Raw genomic sequence first — 20,380 nt, forward strand, 5'->3', positions numbered from 1 at the left:
ATCCTTTATCTATGTGCAGATTCTATTATAGCACTTCCCAGTCGAAAGCTTTTCATAGCTCTCTGCTTGCCAACACTATGAGATGCAAACTCTTCAGGTTGGAATAAAATCTCCCAACCTTTGCGTCATCCACTAATGCTGAATTCTCTTCCCACATGCCCATGGATACTCACACTTCCTATCTTCTGACTGCACAAGTTGTGTTTGTGTTCATTTGTTCCCGGAATCCCCCATTCTGAATAGTTGCTGCTGACTGTCCTCATTCCACCCTACTTTCACATAGTTAGCTGTGGAAGTCTTACTCATCTGCAAGGACTAGGTCAAGCCTGATTCATCGAAGACCACTCTTCTCAACTTCTTTGTGAAGAAGGGCCAATTTCTTTTTCTCTCTTCCTTCCTTTTTCCTTTTCTTTTGAAAATTCTCGATCTGTTCACAGACATACAAAGCACAAAGCACAAGTTGTAATTTTTTATTATTAGATTCAGCAGGCAGAATTTCTACTTTGTCAATTGCTATAAGAGTTTCTAAATAAGTACTCTCAATTTCTGAACTTATTTTGTATGGAGTAATAATGAGAGCTGGCTCTTGGGCCACATTTTGAGTATCTTTTGTCAGATACTGTCAGGTGAATTAATCTCCCTGTTACCTGAAATCACACAGAACTGTCTATACTTTCACCATGCCAAACTGTATCAGAGCTGTTTAGGTTGCTCTGCCTGTTCCATTTTAAACTTTAGGAGGACAAGAGCTTTATCAAGTCTCTTTCCCTCATGCTGGCCCCTCTGGACCCATTTGCCAATGAAAGGGGTTTACTCAATGTTGGATTTTCAGCACTGTTCCCAGGAGATATCAGGAGTGGGAGGATTCAGAATCATTTTGCCATAGTGGTAACCTTCAAGGAGTTTACAATAATGTTAAATAGAAGATTAATGTTAAAAGAGAAACTTCAGCACATTAAACCTTTAGAGAGTTTATTTGAGCAGATAGCAATTCATGAATTGGACAGCTCTACACTGGAAGTGGTTCAGGGCTTCAGCAGAGGTGGTTGATGGAAAAGCTTTTACAGGGTGAGTAAGAAAGCAGAGCAAAGAAATTGCTTGATTGGATGAAGTTTGAAAAATTGTCTTTTTTGGACTATCTTGATGGGAAGTTCAAGACAATACAATCAATGCCCAGTTGACTATGTGATTGGTTGAGCTTAAGTTTCATTTCTTTTAAATTAGCCACTTGCATGAAATGAGGCTGAGCTAGGTTTTAGTTGCCTTAGATAGGAACCCAGAGTGTTAAACTCACCTGTCTAATGGCTTCTCAATTTATTATTTCAACGTTAACCTGCATAAAGAGATAGCAGATAGTACATAATAAATAATTGCTGAAGTTTGTGATACATCTTATGAAAATGTAGGCAGAAAATAAGGTGCCCAATGAATGCTGGGCCAGGCTTAGATTTCAGTCTATAACTTGAGAGAGACCTTCCCATTGATGATGGCAGCCCTAAGTGGTTGCTTATCATGGACAATGTGCTCTGTGCTTTAGTTTGCTCCTCTTTCAATTGAGGGGTTCAATTAAGGGATCCCCTTAATTTCCATGGCCATATGATTCAGAAGTGTCAACAATGGAATAATCTACTATGTATATAGTTTGTAAAAAAGAGTTAGAACGCACATATTTTTTCATCTTTTTTTCCCCAACCTGCCATTAGGTGAAAATCCAACTTGGATATACTTCTTTATAACAAAATCTCTGTAGACACAAGTGATAATGTAGATCCAATTTATCAATTACTCATGTTAACTAATGTTCACTCCAGTCAGCTATATTGAAAATATTAAAATAATTCAACAAATTTCTGGGAGTTTGTGATAATGAGATTTGACTGGTTTTTCCTTTGGTATTTTCTGTGATATTTCTCCTTCATTTTATTGCCAACGTCAGAGGGACTGTTGTAGCATAGGCCTGAAGCCTGCTTTCAGGATCTGTGTAGAACCAACCAACCAAGAGAGTCTTTTATTTTGTCCCTCAGTTGACCTCCTTCCAGATATGCTGAGTCCATTTCCCTGAAATGACTGAGCGGGGAGAGGTAACTGCAGCTGTGTTTGGATACCTTCTTTCTCTCCCTTGGCTCCAGCCCAGGAAAACGACTCTTTCATAGTCACACAAACCACTTCATTATCATATTTTGAGGATGTTGGCCAGGGGAAAGGGCAGACCAGTCAGTAGGCTGGAAAGTTAGAAATGTGTGTGTTTATTTTTCCCTCCCCTCTCCACTGTGCTATTGGAACTGGTATAGAAAGGGAATAGTCATCCACAGCTGTCCCTTTTCAGGAGGGTGAAGTTCAGAGGAAGAAATGTTTGCATAGACATTTGATAATCATAATAAAAAAAGACCATTAGAAGCTCATTGATTAAAGAGTCACTGCAGATTTCAACTATAACTTAGACCTTTTTTTTTTTTTTTTTTTTTTTTTTTAAGACAAGGTCTCTCTCTGTTTCCTAAACTGAGTGCAGTGGCGTGATAATGGCTTATTGCAGCTTCCCAAGTAGCTGGAACCACAAGCATGTGCCCCCATGCCTGGCTAATTTTTAAATTTTTTTGTAGAGAAGGGGGTCTCCCTACGTTGCCTAGGCTGGTCTTGAACTCCTGGGCTCAAATGATCCTCCTGCCTCGGCCTCGCAGAATGTTGGGATTATAGGCATGAGCCACTGCACCTCACTAGATACTTAGGTACTTTTGAAAGAGGAGTCCAAATGGGCAAATGTATTAAGGGCTTGTCGTTTATGATTGGCACTAGAGCTGTATCACATAGTGTGAAAGAAAATTAAATTAATTCTCTCCCTTTGTAAATGTGCTTTATCAAATTTTAAAGTGCTATGTAAATAAGTTGGTATTGTTTTCAATGCATAAAGCTGTAGCTTAGACTCAATGAATTTTTATTTTTAACTTATGAAGTGAGATTGTAGTTCATTTTATGAAAGAGGCTAACACACTTTTGGATGTATAAATTCTGATATGTCTATTGAACAAGGTATATGTTTTATTCAATGATCCTATATTGGTGACCTACTATGTGATAATTACTTGGGCCTATAATGATAGTGAATACTTTTATGATACTATGGTTTCCATGCTGTTCTTACATGGCATTAATTTATTTTACCTCTATGAATACTATCGGTTATCACCTCCTGCAGATGAGGAAACAAAGGCACAGGTGTCTTTGACTTGGTTTTAGGGATGGAATTATAGGTTTCAAAAAATAGCATGGGAGTGCAGGGGGAAATCTAGGAGGCAGTATCTGAGTTGTGAACATTAACTAGGAATTTGCTAGACAAATGCTGTGGTTTGAATGTGTCCCCCAAAGTTCGTATGTTGGAAATGTAATCTCAATGCAACAGTCTTGGAAGGTGGGGCCTCACAGGAGGTAATTAGGTCATGAGGGCTCTGTCCTCATGAATGGCTTAATGTTGGTATTGCAGGAGTGGGTTAGTTATTGCCAGAGTGGGTTTGTTATAAAAGCAAGTTCTGCTGCATCGCTCTCTGGCTCTTTCTTCCCCTCTCTCACATGCACTCTGTGAGAAATAAATTTCTTTTCTTTCTTTTTCTTTTTTCTTTTTGAGATGGATCCTTGCTCTGTCGCCTAGGCTGGAGTGCAGTGGGCCGATCTCGGCTCACTGAAACCTCCACCTCCCCGGTTCAAGCAATTCTCTTGCCTCAGCTTCCCAAGTATCTGGGATTACAGGTGCCTGCAACCATGCCCGGCTAATTTTTGTATTTTAAGTAGAGACAGGATTTCACCACGGTGACCAGGCTGGTCTCAAACTCATGACCTCAGGTGATCCACCCACCTTGGTCTCCCAAAGTACTGGGATTACAGGCATGAGCCTCTGGGCCGGGCCTAATTTCTTTCATTTATAAATTACCCAGTCTGTGGTATTCTGTTACAGCAAAACAAAATGGACAAAGATAACAAAGGAGGTAGGAAAGTACATTGAAATGATTCCACTGTCACAAACATTTCTAAATGCCTTTCCAATGTATATGTTTTAAAATTACTTTCAAAATAAGTGGCACATTTTTCAGTATCCTCAATTGTGGAAAATCTTTGGATGTGAAAGTATATTTGAATGTTGGACAAAGTGCAATGTCATTCACATTCAAGTTTAGTAAATGAAACCAGTCATTTTGTCAACATTGGCAAATGGCTTAAAAAATAATACTAATATTTTGCACGTGATTCATATATAAATAGGTTCTAAGGCTAATGCCAAAAAAGTTTGAAGAACATTTTCAGCTTACCTTACAACTAGAAGCCCAAATAATAGGAATATGAATTTACATATGCAAATGAAAACCAGCTTCATTTTAAAAACAGAATGTGAGCATTAGATATACTTGTGCATTGTGCTTCCAAGGATCTGTGTGTATAGCTCTATTATCATACCCTACTTTAGAGGTGGGTGTGAGTTCCCCCTCCAGGCTGTGAGATTCCTCCAGGGAGCCGTCCTGAGTCCTCCAAATTGGCACAGTGTCTTTCGGGTAGGAATTTCCCAGTAAATGCTTATTTAAATGAATTCAATAAGTGCATTTTGATTTTTCCATTGATTGAAACAGTGGAACGGTGGCTAAGAGATAATTCTTTATTATAAGCACCCTTCATAGGCAAAGTGAGAATGTGCTTATTTATGCAGTCAAATAATTCAGACTCCTGTTCCCACATTGGTCTTGATTGTCTTGATTAGTGGATGGCTCCACTATTACACTGGGTTTCATGGGTTTCACCTATTTTCTGGCAGTTAATTTAAGGAGATGGTGCATTAAGACAACTTGGATGGAAAAAATAAATTGCAGCATAAAAAGCAAACTGTGATTGTGTAGAATTGTGAGATAATTTAACTTCATTTTATTTACTTATTTATTTGTTTTGCGACAGAGTCCCGCTCTATTGGCCAGGCTGGAATGCAGTGGCAGGATCTCACTGCAACCTCTGCCTCCCAGGTTCCAGTGATCCTCCTGCCTCAGCCTCCCAAGTAGCTGGGATTACAGGCGCCTGCCACCACTCCCAGCTAATTTTTGTGTTTTTAATAGAGATGAGGTTTCACCATGCTGGCCAGGCTGCTCTTGAACTCCTGACCTCAAGTGATCTGCCCGCCTTGGCCTCACAAAGTGCTGGGATTACAGGCATGAGCCATCATACCTGGCCTCAACTTGATTTTAACGTGTGGTTGAGAAATATGTGTTCTCATGTACTCAGTTTTGGTTTAAGTGTATAAATGGACTTACATGTGACACAGGTTGGAAAGGAGCAGATAGAGCACTTCAGGCAACAAGGCACTAGATGAAGCACCATGGTACTCTAAGACCGTCTCCACTTTGTCCACATCCTACTTCCCTTTCATGATGCAGCGCTTATTCTGCCTCCTTCCTGAAATCTCTCCTGACCTCTTCATTCTAATTAACATACCCTTCTCGGGACATCCAGAGCATCTCATCTTGCCTTTCCTAAGGTACTTTTCCTAATGCCTTCTATCTGGTTTAATACCTATCTGTACATATCATCTCCCCCTCCCCACCACTATATATTATGCCCCACAAGAGCAGAGTCTGTGTATCTACATCTTTGTTTCTTTACATGGTGTCTGGCACAGCACCTTCTTCAGAGTGGGTTTTCAATACGTGATTATTGAAAAGTAAATGAGTAAGATGGCCATGACAAAGCAAAGGAGTAATAAACAACTTCTTCCTAAGAGATGGAAGATATACAATGTTTTGCTTTGTGAATACACAGCCATGCAGGTCTAGAGAGAAATGCAATGTACGTTTATTTTTGTTGTGTTTATTTGTTCTTAGTCAAGGTGTCTAATCTACTATGCTGTTTCCTTATGAACAGATGGAAACTTATCATGCATAGGAGTCTCTGAAGGAAATAATTTTTGTTTAAACTTTGCCTTAGAAACTTCAAGGGAATTCAGAATAGGATTTCTTTAATGATCTGGCTGTATTATATTACCGATTGCCAAGCTGAAAAATGCTTGGCAGAACTTTTGGCTTCTGAGGTTTTGGATGTCTTCCAGGTAATCTGCCTCAGAATTTTGAAATACAAATAAATGAGTTCCAGTTCAAATTTTAAAAAAATCTGAGCTGCTAGGCCTTTGTTTACCTTCCATCTGAACATTTTGGTACAGAAATACCAACCAAGCAGAAAGAAGATAATCAGTCGACATTTCTGAGGTTATTAGTGGCCTTGGTTTAGAAGAACAAAATGAGAGTAAATGGTTTAAAACTTCATCATGTTTCTTCATAGTAACTGGCTTCTGGCTGCTGGCATTTATTTTCCAGGATGTTTTCTCCCAGTTTTTATTTGGGAGAGGAGGATGAGGGTGTTCTTTGCTGCTTTGATTCTGCCAGAGGGAAGATTCTGAATGTTCCTTTGTTAAACGTTACACACTTAGCTTTTGTTTTACTTTCTTGTCTGGTAGCCAAGTATTTTTCAAGTCACTCAACGTTCTACTGAGGCATGCTAGTCCACTGAATATGATTCTAAAGGAAACTTTAACATGACCTAAAAAGAGGGAGGACGGAGAGCTTTGGCTATTGTGAGCAGCACAGCTAATGAAGATGCAGGATAATTTGCATGCACGATATCCCTTCAGTTATTTCTGTAAATCTCAGAGCCAGTTCCTGTCAAGTTGTGAGGGAAACATTTTTTACTAAGGAATAAAAAGATAGACCAGACCCAGTGGCTCACATCTGCAATCTTTCAGAGGCCGAGGCGGGCAGATCGTGAGGTCAGTAGTTTGAGACCAGCCTGACCAACATGGTGAAACCCCGTCTCTACTAAAAATACAAAAATTAGCCTGGCATGGTGGTGGGTGCCTGTAATCCCAGCTACTTGGGAGGCTGAGGCAGGAGAATCGCTTGAACCCGGGAGGCAGAGGTTGCAGTGAGCTGAGATCGCGCCATTGCACTTCAGCATGGGCAATACAGTAAGACTCTGTCTGGAAAGAAAAAAAAAAAAAGAATAAAAAGAGAAAGAAGGAAAGCCCCTACTTCCACTCCACAAACACACACGCACATTCCATGCACATGTATATGTGTGTACATGCTCAAAAGTGACGTGGTCTTTGTAGGATTTCGTGGCTACAACACCATTGTTTATGTTCTGGGAGACTGGGGTGAGCCAGTAAGTATTCTGAAAGGGAAAAACATGGTGGGGAGGATATAACAGCTTTTCATTTTAAGAAATCCCTCTTCTCAAGCCTACTATTAGCTTGTTTCTTTGACAACTACTATGCATTTGCTATGGAAATATATCCCCAGAATAAAATTTCCATGGAAGGAAAATAATAGCATCAAATTTTTCCTCCAAAGTTTCAGATACAATGAGATTTATTTGTCCTTAACTTTGGATTAGCGGAAGAAGACCAATACCTCTCATAATACAATTCAAAGAAATGAGATTAAAACAATCTTTCTCACTTTACAATTTTGGATGATATGTTTTATTTAAAAACTTTTCATTTCTGTGGGAGGTTTTTATAGGAAAATATCTTTAGTATTTCATATGACCATTGTCATTTGAAGATGACACTGAACTTTCCTTCCCACTTGTAAGTTCTCCCTACAGACCAGCATAAAACAAGCAACTTAGCCCATCAGCTAATGCCCAACCTGGGACTAGGCTGGCAGGATAGGTGGACAGGCCACCTGAAGCCTAGAAATGACCTGACCTCTCTACTCTGATAGGTTCTGAGACAGCCACTTAGCTCTAGTTGCACTAGCATTCTTTTCGATATCTTGGAATAGAATACGCTCTGAGAAAACTGTGAAACAAACAAAAACAATTATTTTTAGGAAAATTTTATTCTCCCTCGTGCCTTCTTCCCTTCACCAGCTACCTAGTTTCTTTACCTGTTCCTGGCCCTGCAAAGCCCTCATGCGTCACTGTTCTGGGTAAGAATCTTCTCTCTAGAGCATTTGAGACCCTTGCTCTTCTCTTTACCACCCCATCCCCAGACCCTAATTCCTTTCCAAGTGCAGACTTAGCATTAGATGATGATCGTATGAAAATAGGAGTAACTAACATTTGTCACATTCTTTGTTTGTGTATGCCCTTTGCTAAGCCTGGTAGCTGACCTGTCTCATTTAATTACTACAACAATCTTATAAGCTATATAGAATTTTTAATTCCAGTTTTATTTCTGAGAGACAGAGGCACAGAAGCAAGTCATTCAGTTACTACACGGGAAACATGGATTTCAATCTAGGCCCTAATCTGGGTTTAGTAGCATTGTAGTTGAAGAGTATAGAGTGGCAAGTGTGAGACAACCTGAGCATTTAAAAATGACTATGAATGTATAAAACTCCACAAGTACATAATTAAACTCAGAAAAGAGAATGTCTTCCAAAACAAAACTCATTTGCCATCACTGGAGGTGATTATTACATGAACTGATTATTCTGAGAATTGAGAATTAAATATAATTAAGTATTTAATGTCTTTCTAGAAGAAACTGAATTTCAGCATAACTAAATAGTTCCACTTGATGAAGGAAAACTTTTCTTTATTGAAGAATGTGAGCTGTGAATGTAGATGCAGTGATATGGTCAGAAAGTCACCGTTTTGCAGCCCTTGATAGGATGGAAATTCAAACAAGAACATTTGACAGATGCTGAAACCACTGAAAGAAAAGTTGACAGGGACCATCACGGCAGACTTCCCTACATGATTGCCAATTGAGTGTTGGGGCGGGGGCATAACTCTGCAGTAGAGGAGTCTGGCCATCATCACCTGATGCTATGATGCTCTAGACACTGCTGTTGATGCAATGGACAGTTACTGTGTAGATCCAAATGTGGTACAACATAAAGTTGCAATATCATCTATGAAGCATTCTTGCTGAAAGTGAATCTACTCAAGCCTTTAGCTAAAATTTCTACTTCATAAGAAATGCAGAAACTAGAGGAAAATCTTAACCAGCACCACAAGGAAATAAACAAATCCAGAAGGCCAATCATTCTATAGACTGATCTTGATTCCTCAGCAATTAATGTCAGGGTACAAAAAGGGAGTAGGAAGGAGGTGTTTTAGAATTATATAATTAGCAAATGTTATTCATGATTTTTCACAGGATACTGGTTTGAACAAACCAACTGTAAAAAAGATACTTTTGGAACAATTACAGAATTTTGAATATGGTATTAGGGAATTGCTAATATATTTTATCAGCTGTGATAATGCTGTTGTGATTATGTAAAAAAAATCTGTCTTTAGAGATGCACGCTGAAGTATTAAGGAGTAAAATACTATGATGTCTTTTTTTTTTTTTTTTTTTTTGAGACAGAGTTTTGCTCTTGTTGCCCAGGCTGGAGTGCAGTGGCACGATCTCGGCTCACCACAACCTCCACCTCCCAGTTTCAAACGATTCTCCTGCCTCAACCTCCCGAATAGCTGGGATTACAGGCATGCGCCACCACGCCTGGCTAATTTTGTATTTTTAGTAGAGACAGGGTTTCACCAAGTTGGTCAGGCTGGTCTCTAACTCCCTACCTCAGGTGATCCGCCCACCTTGGCCTCCCAAAGTGTTGAGATTACAGGGGCAAGCCACCCTGCCTGGCCAATACTATGATATCTTATTTTAAAGTATTTCAACAAAAACTGAAGCAAATATAGCAAAATGTCAATAGTTGTTAAATCTAGGTGATGACATGGAAGTAGGAATTATTGAAAATTTTACAATTAAAACATATAAAAATGGAAAAAAAAAAAAGAAAAAAGAGTGGATTGGTCTCAATACAGAGAGCCCTGGATTGCAGTCCCAGCTCTAACCACTGACTTTTTGTAGGGTTTGGGCAAGTCGCTTCACTCTCAGTGCCTTTGTCTGCAAAACGGTGGTAATGGCAGTGTTTGCTTCCTAGAATTGTTGTGGGATAAAATGAGTTAACACAAGTAAGGAGCTCAGAACAATGATTGGCGTGTAGTAAGCTTTCAACAAATGTTTGCTGTAATTGTTTCATGTAGGAGGAGTCAGATGGAATTAGGTTTAAATCCTGGCTCTGTCTTTTATTAGCTATGCTGCCTTGGGCTGTTTGCTTAACCTCACTAAAACTCAGTTTTCAGTGGAAGTAATAATACTGCTAGGGTTGTGGTGGGATTAATAACCTAGCATATATAAAGTCACTAGCATATAGTAACCACTTAATAGATAGTGGCTTTGACTATCAGTGCTGTCAGATAGCTATATTTTTTTATGAGGCCTTCAACGCCCTACTCCAATGCACAGCTAAAATTGGAATGTCCTGGCACTGTAGTTGTACAGGAGAATGCTGATAGATCTGCAATGGGAGTGTGGGGAAGCCTCTTTGGTCTCCACTCATGATGTCGAGACAAACATCATGCCATATGGGTGATTCCTCACTCTGTGTGTTTGGCAGAGGCCTTGCTTTAAGGACGGTTGGATAGAGCACATAGGGCAGGTACAGGAGAAGATCTGGGCTTTTTCAGGGTACAGAATGTGGATAAGAACCAGAAGAAAGGAAAAGAGATGGGGAACTAGGGAGTCTGGCTCACCTTAACTTCTCTTGGAAGTTTGAAATAGTCCATGAAAGTGAAAGCATTTTTCATCGCGGTCATCAACTGCTATAGGCATTTGCAGCCTGCAAATAGATTAATTTCACCAGATGTTCTGTGAGGCTTTAGCCAGCACTACTGTTTCTCAACACATAGCCTTACCTGGAACATGTAGTGTTGCCATGTGCCCAGGGAGATAATTTAGGGACTAACGGGCCTTGCAAGGGAATGTGGCCACAGAAGATAGCATTTCTAATACTTGACTCTAGTGATTATATAGACTTTTGATGGCATCAGTGGGGCAATGTGAAAATCTATTATTTTCTTTTTCTTTTTTTAACAGTGTAAAGAGGTGTTTTTGTTTTAACTGTGTATATGTAACATTAGGCGAAATTATTTAAAGTCAATAGATTTTTATTCAAGTAATTCCATGTTGCAATTTCTTCCACTGTCCATCAAGGTCACTTTAGATCCTCTAAAGAGCTGGAGTCAAAATTTGTCTTCAAAAGATTTATCTTCAAGTTAGCCCTTTTGAATGAAACTGATGCTTATTTTAATGCAGTTGTCCTGTCAGGCCATAACTCTTTGATTTTGGCTTCTGTCATCTCCTTTTAATATGGATATACTGATGAAGACTTCAAAATTTACCTTTGGAAAAATCAGGAATCTTTGAGATCTAATTTCTTCAACCAATTTACTTTAGGGTCATTTTTTAGTGTAGGTGGATCTGCCTAGTTCTCAATTTGACACCCTTTCTAAACCTGAGTGAGTTCAAATCATATTCATTCCTAAGCGATCACACTCAAGAGTATTGCAGAATATGGAATATGCCAATACCCAAGGGAAAAAAGTAAATTATCAGGTCTTTCATACATTTAGTAACTGTCTTTTTCATACTTACAGCAACTGTCTTGTAGTTCCTTCCCACAGATCTAACAAGAGTCCTGTGAAGAAAGTAAAACCACAGAGTTAACTCTATGAGGCATTTCCAACAACGTGCAGCCTCCAGGAAAAGTCCCATTGGGATAGACCTCAAAAAATGTATCACTTCCTTTTGCACTCTGAGACTCCCTATTTTTTATCTTCTGTCTTAACAGCTATCTTTTTGTTTCTACTTTAGACACTAAGGGACTTCTGGTCTACCTCTTTTCTCATTATTAAGTTCTGCTTATAGGAAAATGTGTACGCCTAAGCATTTACATAAAATCAAAGGCCTGAACATAGATCAAAGGATATGCATGAGTAATGGAGAGTAAACAGTTAAGAACAAACAAATCTGAACGAACTAATCTAACAGGTCTTTATGGCTCTTGAGACAGGAATGTATGCCCAAGTTCACCAACATTGTTGTTTTTGTCTCCCTGGGCACAGGGCGACACTACATGTTCCAGGTAAGGTTATGCAGTGGCATTCTGGCCAATTGGTGTGAGCTGGAGCAACACACGCCACTTGCAGAAATGACCTACGTACACTTCCTTTGTGTGGTCATCAGGTTCTCTTTTCTGCCTTTCTTTCTCATTAGCTACCTTAAAAGAAAGAACTTTAAGGGCCAATATGAGGGTGGAGCCACAAGATTGAAGGTGCCTGGGTTCATGAATGAATGTGGAACAGAGTCCCTCCATCATCCCACACTGCACTGTGACATGAGCAAGAAATAACAATTTCACTATGTCAAGCTGCTGCAACTGGGGAGCTGTTTGTTAGAGAAGTTAGACTACGTTGAATAATATATTCCTTTTGACTTTCTTTGCAGCTGCCAAGGATAGCAGAGATGTTCTTTGCTTTCTAAATTACATGTTTGTTGATATTTTTACGATCAGGGACTTTTTAAGTAAAGAAACCAAGAAGCTTGTTTACTAGGCTTCAGTCACCTCACATGGAAGTCAGTGCCTTCCTATATAAACACTAGGGTCTGAACGTTTGTTACCTCATTTAATCTGAGTACTGTCTTTGGGAGGATCTTGAGGAATGAGAAAACTGAGGCTTAGAGAGGTTAAATGACTTGGACAAGTTTCCACAGCTGGTGTTTTCTTCAGATTCAGGATTCAAATGAACATTTCTTTTTTTTTACTTCAAAGACATTGATCTTTTCACCACAATGCGACTCCTTTCTAAGAAAAGAATAGTCAGGAAAGGAAGAGAATGCAGAGGGAGTATGTAAGAAATTTCTGGAGAGATAGCAAAACCTCCACAAAAGCTGACTACCAGTTATTAGTTCAGAAACTTACAAGACAATAGACCATAAAACAAAAAGGTAAAAAGGAAAGAGAATAATCATGAATCTAGGTAACAAGATTGGGTTGCTGGGATCCCGTATTCAAAACTTAGTTCAAAAATGTTTAGTGTTCCTCTAATCAGTTATTTAGGTTTAATTTAAATTGTTTAACAAAAGGTTATTATTTACTCAATCTCTGAGTTTATTATACTCAAATAAATTTCTTTTATTTAACTTTGATTTAAAGTTCAGGGGTACATGTGCAGGATATGCAGGTTTGTTACATAGGTAAACGTGTCATAGGGGTTTGTTGTATAGATTATTTCATCACCCAGATATTAAGCCTAGTATCTATTAGTTATTTTTCCTGATCCTCTCCCTGCTCCCACCCTCCACCCTCCAGTAGGCCCCAGTGTGTGTTGTTCCCCACTGTGTGTCCATGTGTTCTCATCACTCAAATAAATTTCTTTCTATTTCAAGTTCTGTATCTAAACCCTAAGGGGTTATAGGGGATATGTATTAGTCAGGGTTTTCCTGATCAACAGAACAAATCGGGGGTGTGTGTGTGTGTGTGTGTATGTGTGTGTGTGTGTGTGTGCATGTGTCTGTAGAGAGAGAGAGAGAGAGAGAGATTTTAAAATAAGAATTGGCTCACATGATTGTTGGTGCTGGCAGGTCTGAAATTTGCAGGGAAAGCCAGCAGGCTGGAGACACAGGGAGGAGTTGACATTGCAGTTTGAGTCTGAATGCAGTCTGGAGGCAGAATCTCATCTTCCTTAGGAGATCGCAGTCTTTTTTTTTTTTTCTTTCTCTTAAGGCCTTCAACTAATTGGATGAGGCCCACCCACATTATGGAGAACAATCTGCTTTATTCAAAGTCTACTGATTTAAATGTTAATCTCAGCTAAAAAAATAGGTTCACAGCAACATCCAGACTGGTTTTTGATGAAATATCTGGGTATCATAGCCTAGTCAAGTTGACACATAAAAATAGCCATCCTAGGGTATTAATTACAAACATGTTCAAATCTAGGTAGACCCTAATGAATGTCTCTGGTTACTGGTTTGGTGGTACTCCTCCTGAATGGGACTACTTCACTTGCTCTGTCTGGTACAGAGAAAAAGAATGGCTATTGAAACCCACAAATATATGTTTAATCAAGCATTGAAGCAAAATTCCAAATACTAAAGTCAAAGAAATTTTAAATATCATCCAGCAGGTGAGCAAAAAATGTCTTGGATCATAGAGGATTGCCTTTTCTAGCTCCACTGAATATTAACCCTCATCAGTGCCTGTTCTGCTTCCTCCCTGCCCAAGGAGACTTCTCAATGCCAATTGAACTTAAAGCTGCCATCACTTGTTTAATATTGAATTTTTCTCTGTAGGTGTTGGCCTCTGATATCCTTGTAGCTCAGTTGCAATGTATTTCAATCGTTTTTAATAATTCAAATATGTGTCTTGATGTTACATTCCATTCTAGTATTCTCTCATCTCTGGGTCTTTTCTTCCATTTCCCACTCCTCTAGCAGTAAAAGCTCTTGTGGCATTTGCATCCATGTACAACCAACAGATAATTACTTTCATGGGAAATTGTCAGGTGGAAGAGCTTTCCCTCTGCACTACTCCTAGGAATATAAAAAGCACACCACAAGCATATTACAGTAAAGCTAAAATTAAAACTTTAACAAAAATACTACTTAATAATACATTCAGATTGATTTGGCTATGTCACATAGTGACTGCCAGTCATATCTGAAAAAACAGAAACAACAAATGACAAAATGATATAAACCTCTCAAATCATCTTGTGGATGGATCACTTTGTGGTCCAGGAGTCACAGTTCCATAGCTGTAACTGGACTTGCTTGAGCGTGTTGATCTAAGACCCCTTTGGCACCTCCGCATCAAAGTTCCTGTTCCACCCCTTCCTGCAGGCTTCATATGCCTCCAATGCTGGAAGGCACGCAGGAGCCGTCTCTGCAGTGCTCTTCCTTTTTTAGATGCCTACAACCAGCGACATGAGACCTGCACTAGGATCTGCCACAATTGCCTCTGCTGATCATCTGTGCAGCATAACAGCATTGTAGGGTAGGAAAGGGAACTTAGTTTATTTTGCGGTGGTCAAATCATCTTTTTCTCCCCTCTATTTTATTCTTGGGATGGTAGACTATTTCCTGATCCATCTAGAAAATAGTGGACTTATAATCCTTTCTTATTCTAAAATCCAATGAATATTATCTTCCCAATGTGGGTTATAAAGTTTTTGAAATCACAAACTACGTTCCATATTTGTTGAGTATCTTCACATAGCAACATTATGTACTTTTAAATATTTGGTGGGTGTTAGGGACTCAATTTCTGTTGTCCTGAGTGATTTTCTGTCACATTAATAGTAGGGCTGCAGCTGGGTAAAGTGTATTAAAAAATGTCTGCTTACAGAATGTTAAAGACACTCAGATTTGATTGAGAGACAGAATTTATATAAATAAGAAAATGTCATCGAGAGAAAAAAATGTTTCTAATTCTTCTTCTTTTTTTGTTTCTTGTTTTTTTGAGAAGGGAGATGTATTAGTCTGTATTCATGCCGCTGATAAAGACATAGCCGAAACTGGGCAATTTACAAAAGAAAGAGGTTTAATGGACTTACTGTTCCACGTGGCTGAGGAGGCCTCACAATCATGGCAGAAGGCAAGGAGAAGCAAGCTACATCTTACCTGGATGGTGGCAAGCAAACAGAGAGCTTGTGCAGGGAATCTCCTCTTTTTAAAATCATCAGATCTCATGAGACTCATTCACTATCACGAGAACAGCATAGGAAAGATCGGCCTCCATGATTCAATCACCTCCCACCAGGTTCCTCCCACAGCACACGGGAATTGTGGGAGTTACAATTCAAGTTGAGATTTGGGTGGGCACACAGCCAAACCATATCAGAAGAAGTACTGAAGAGTCACTCAAAGCAAGTAAATACCATGTATCTGAGTTACTGTTAGATACTCTTTGAAGAAGCCTTTGAATAAAGAGTACATTTCTGGAAACACGTGGTTAGTCAGGTGGTGACTAAAGCGGTTGCTCACGGACACAACTGACTGCAGGCTCCACAGAGCAGCTTTTGGAGTCTAAGATCACTGCCAAAAAAAGAACAGAGGTATGGGAGGGCCCTTTCTGATTATAACTGTAAAACTCTCAAGAGATGAGCTTCAGACAGAGGAGAGATCACTATCCTTAGTTTTCAGAAAAGCAGCTTATGCCTCAAGACTTTTAAACATTTTGCCCATAGTTTCATAAAAAGTTACTGGTAGAATGGTGGCTAGCTCCAGCTGGTTTTTTTTTTTTTTTTTTTTTTCCTCCTAGGGCGATGTTCTCTACACTGCACTAAATGGAGAACAGCTCCACTGCTTCTTTTCTCCTGAGCACATTGTCTGTGAACAAATGTTTAGGTGAGTTTTCGGTGACAATCAAGGTGTCCCTCCAGAGTGTCTGGGGTGCAAGAAGCAATGACAGGAAAGCAATCTTGCAGAAGGAAAGGAAAGCAAATGGGAGAGTGGGAGGAACAAAGAGGGGGAAGAAAAAAGATACACAGAAGAATCATCTATTGATCTAGAATGTTTGGAAATGTTTATTTTGGTTGACAGAAGGCTACCCTTCATCTCATTCACGGTCAAACAATTCTTAAAGATGTCATTTAACACCAAAACTAAACTGGGCATAAGTTAATTTGTTTCATATCATGGTCAAAGTCTTATGATTTTAACTTCTAGTTATTATTGTGAATCTCTAAGAAAAAATCTGGTTCTATTGAGTCAGGATAGATAGATTTTACTACATCCATTGTATACTATGGACAATTGTTTTAGATGCCATTTGCTGTCCCGAGTTGTCATGTCCTACCCTGCCTCACTGGTTCCAATTTATTATTTCAACAGAAAAGAGAAAACATTTCAATGAAAGAGGAAACAGGAAATTCCAACAGATCAGCAACAGTTGGAGTGCTAACCTGTCACTGGAATGGAAAAAAGAAAAAATGCTCTTGTTGACACATCTTTTCCTTGTTTTTGACACAAATTAGGTAACTCCCTGACTTACTGTCTCTTCACAAAATTGGTGGGGGTGTGAAAAATGTCTATGCAGTATATAGAGATATTCATAACAAAGACTTATACTATGAAAAATGTCCTTTGTTCACAAAAGAAAGAATAACTCATGCTCTACATAATTTGCACCTATATATTTTGCTGTTGTAAATCCTGGTTTGCTCACTAAGCTGAAGTTCATTTTCTCACCGTGATTCTTGAGCCCAAAACTCTGATGAATCAGAAGGATCAAATATTGGGCTCCTACATTTTATGTGCAGTAGTTGTGCAGTTCACCTCACTGCGTCTGCATTAAAGCCCCCACTTTAATGAAAAGGATTGTTTTTTATTCTCAAAAGCAATTTTGAAATTTTGACTCAGAGACTTTTTATTCCTGTCTTGTGTTTCCTGAAAGAATAATCCCAGATACAAGGATAATTACCCTATTTTTGATTATTTAAAAATATATTCAGTATTCACTCAAAAATATATATGATTTCTGGTTTTGATAATTGTATTAGGGTGATATATAATGTTAATACTAGGGGAAACAAAGTGAAAGGAATGGAAACATAAAAAGAAAAATATTTATTGACCTGCTACCGTGGGCCAGGAATTGTGTGAGGTACTTGGTATACAATGGTGATTAACCAGACAGAACCAATAATTCCCTCCTCTCCTCATTTAGTTATGAAGTTGTCATTTAATCATACCAAAGTCTTTTTGCCTGCAATTGAAGGTAATTTGTATTTTATTCTCTTCTAGAAACCTTGATTTTACTACTTACTGAGCATTTACAGCATGTTAAGCACTTATTCCTAGGTGTTTTCCATATTTGATTATTTCATTCTTACAATGCACCGACCGAGAAAGTGTTATTACCCACAATTTGCAGATGAGGAAACAAGTGTGAGTAAGTTAAATTAGTTACCTCATATATAAAGTGGTTGAGGCTGGGCATGGTGGCTCACACCTGTAATCTCAGCACTTTGAGAGGCCGAGGGTGGATACTTGAGGTCAGGAGTTCAAGATCAGCCTGGCCAATATGGCAAAACCCCATCTCTACTAAAAACACAAAAATTAGCTGGGTGTGGTTGGGTGCCTGTAATTCCAGCTACTCAGGAGGCTGAGGAAGGAGAATCACTTGAACCCGGGAGGTGGAGGTTGCAGTGAGCTGAGATTGTGCCACTGCATTCCAGCCTAGGCAATAAGAGCGAAACTCCATCTCAATAATAATAATAATAATAATAAAATAAATAATAATAAAGTGGCCAAGCTGGGACTTACTTTCACATGGGATCATCTAAATCCATAGAATGTTCTCATCTCACCTCACAGTCCATCACTGATGACGAACACCTCCATGCCATGTCCTTCCAGACTTAAATATTCTCTCAGGATAAAGACTGCCAGATTCCTTTCCTCATAGCCTAATTATAGCATTTATTACATATACAACAATCCACTTTCCTACCTCTTCCTGTGGTTTACTTAGCAGAACCATAAACTGGACATTGGGTTCTTAATCATGGCTTGGTTAATGTAGAAGGAGTTAAGATAATGGGTGCAGAGCCAATATTATTGTTCCTCTTCTGATGAACATCACATAGATAACAAAGAACTTTTGTGCCAGCAATGTGAGTGGGTTTGAAGTATCTCTACTTAAATGTTACTTCCACCATGTCTTTATAATTTTTTCTCAAGCTAGCTAGCCTTTTGTTTCCAGTTACCATTTAAAGTTAGAAAAGAAACAAATCCTTGAATAAATTATTAAATTTAACTTCTTAACTTTAATATGCAAAGGTCTGACCAAGGGTGGCTTAGGTTGTCTGGGCTAGAGAGTATACTGGTTCTTTTTATCTCAATGGTATGGAAATTTTAGGATCACAAAGAGGCAGAGAGAAAACAAGGCACATTTTTTTTTCCCAACATGAATTTCAAATATTACTCACTATCTCTTAGCTTCTGTGTGAAGACGGACACGCCCTCAAGGCTTCTGGGCTCCAGAGCTGTTGTTGGTTTTTTTTTCTCTTTTTTCTTTTCTTTCTTTATTATTTTATTTTATTTTTATTTTTATTTATTTATTTTTTTTGAGGCAGAGTCTTGCTCTGTCGCCCAGGCTGGAGTGTAGTGGTGCAATCTTGGCTCACTGTAGTCCCGAGCAGCTGGGACTACAGGCGCCCACCACCGCACCCAGTTAATTTTTGTATTTTTAGTAGAAATGGGGTTTCATCATGTTCAGGATGGTCTTGATCTTTTGACCTCATGATCCGCCTGCCTCGGCCTCCCAAAGTGCTGGGATTACAGGCGTGAGCAACCACGCCCGGCCTGTTGTTGCTTTTTAATGATTGGAGCAGATAGTGGAGGTGCCTATGCGGTATAGTCCAGTCTCCTCATTCCTAGTAAGATCATGTGCAAATTTCTCTCAGGACTTAATGTCAGGCAAGGCTACAGTGCTTCCAGTAAGTAAACTGTTTCTCTCAGACATTGCAAATGCCTTTTCTTTTTGCTTATCTGGTAAGAAGCTTAATTCCAAATTTAAGGCTCTACTGTGTTGTCCTCAACTTGGTTTTGGCTTCATCTTACTTTTCCACTATCATCTTTCATTAATCCTGGTTTCTTTCTTTACTTTTATACTTTACATATCTCTGAAAGCAGCCTGAAATCCTTTTGAGAATGAGGCTACATGTAAATAATCAATACTACTAATAAATAATATCTGAACAGCTTTTTCCTTTATCATCTCTACCTCCCAAATAATTATACTGTAACAGTTCAATGAAAGATTCTGTTGTCTAGGGGGAAGAGCCAGGGCCCACCATGGTAAAAATCTGACCTCAGTGATCCTTATAAAATTTTTTCAGGTTAATTTTGCACCTGAGAAAGAGAACATACAGCTATATCGACATTTTTATAGTTCTTAATATCCAGTGTCTCTTTCCAAAGAAATTAATCCATTATAACAGCCACCAACAATGAGTGAGATTGTCTGAATTTGTGTATCTTTGCCCAAACAGGGAGTTATAGCTTTACTTTTTTCCCCCTACATTTGGAATACATGCCAGTCATTTCTAAGGTTGTTTTCTCAATTTGGGGACCATAGATTTCCAGGAGACTTCATCGATCCTGAGAAAGTTCCTGGTTTTATACAATGATTTTGATGGAAAAGAGGAATTAGGTCACTCTTCTGCAATATATCTTTTGCTATGAAATTGAAGATGAAGACTGTGATTAAGAATTAAGAAGCTGGACCTGGTGGTTCACGCCTGTAATCCCAGCACTTTGGGAGGCCGAGGCGGGTGGATCACCTGAGGTCAGGAGTTTGAGACCAGCCTAGCTAACATGGCGACACCCCGTCTCTACTAAAAATACAAAAAATTAGCTGGGCGTGGTGGTAGGTGCCTGCAATCCTAGCTACTTGAGAGGCTGAGGCAGGAGAATGGCGTGAACCCGGGAGGTGGAGGTTGCAGTGAGCCGAGATCGTGCCACTGTACTCCAGCCTGGACAAGAGTGAAACTCCGT

General features: G+C 39.1%; 1 long non-coding RNA gene across 1 annotated transcript in view; it reads left to right on the forward strand.

Annotated features, from left to right (window-relative positions):
- The window catches only part of LOC105539917, a 307,648-nt gene that overhangs the window by 172,154 nt on the left and 115,114 nt on the right, over positions 1–20,380 (forward strand). The window contains exon 3 of the long non-coding RNA XR_001006124.1: positions 16,712–16,854. This is a non-coding gene — a long non-coding RNA (uncharacterized LOC105539917). The remainder of the gene's footprint in view (positions 1–16,711; positions 16,855–20,380) is intronic.

Source organism: Mandrillus leucophaeus, unplaced genomic scaffold (assembly GCF_000951045.1).
Source record: "Mandrillus leucophaeus isolate KB7577 unplaced genomic scaffold, Mleu.le_1.0 Scaffold211, whole genome shotgun sequence".
NCBI classification, from domain to species: Eukaryota; Metazoa; Chordata; class Mammalia; order Primates; family Cercopithecidae; genus Mandrillus; species Mandrillus leucophaeus.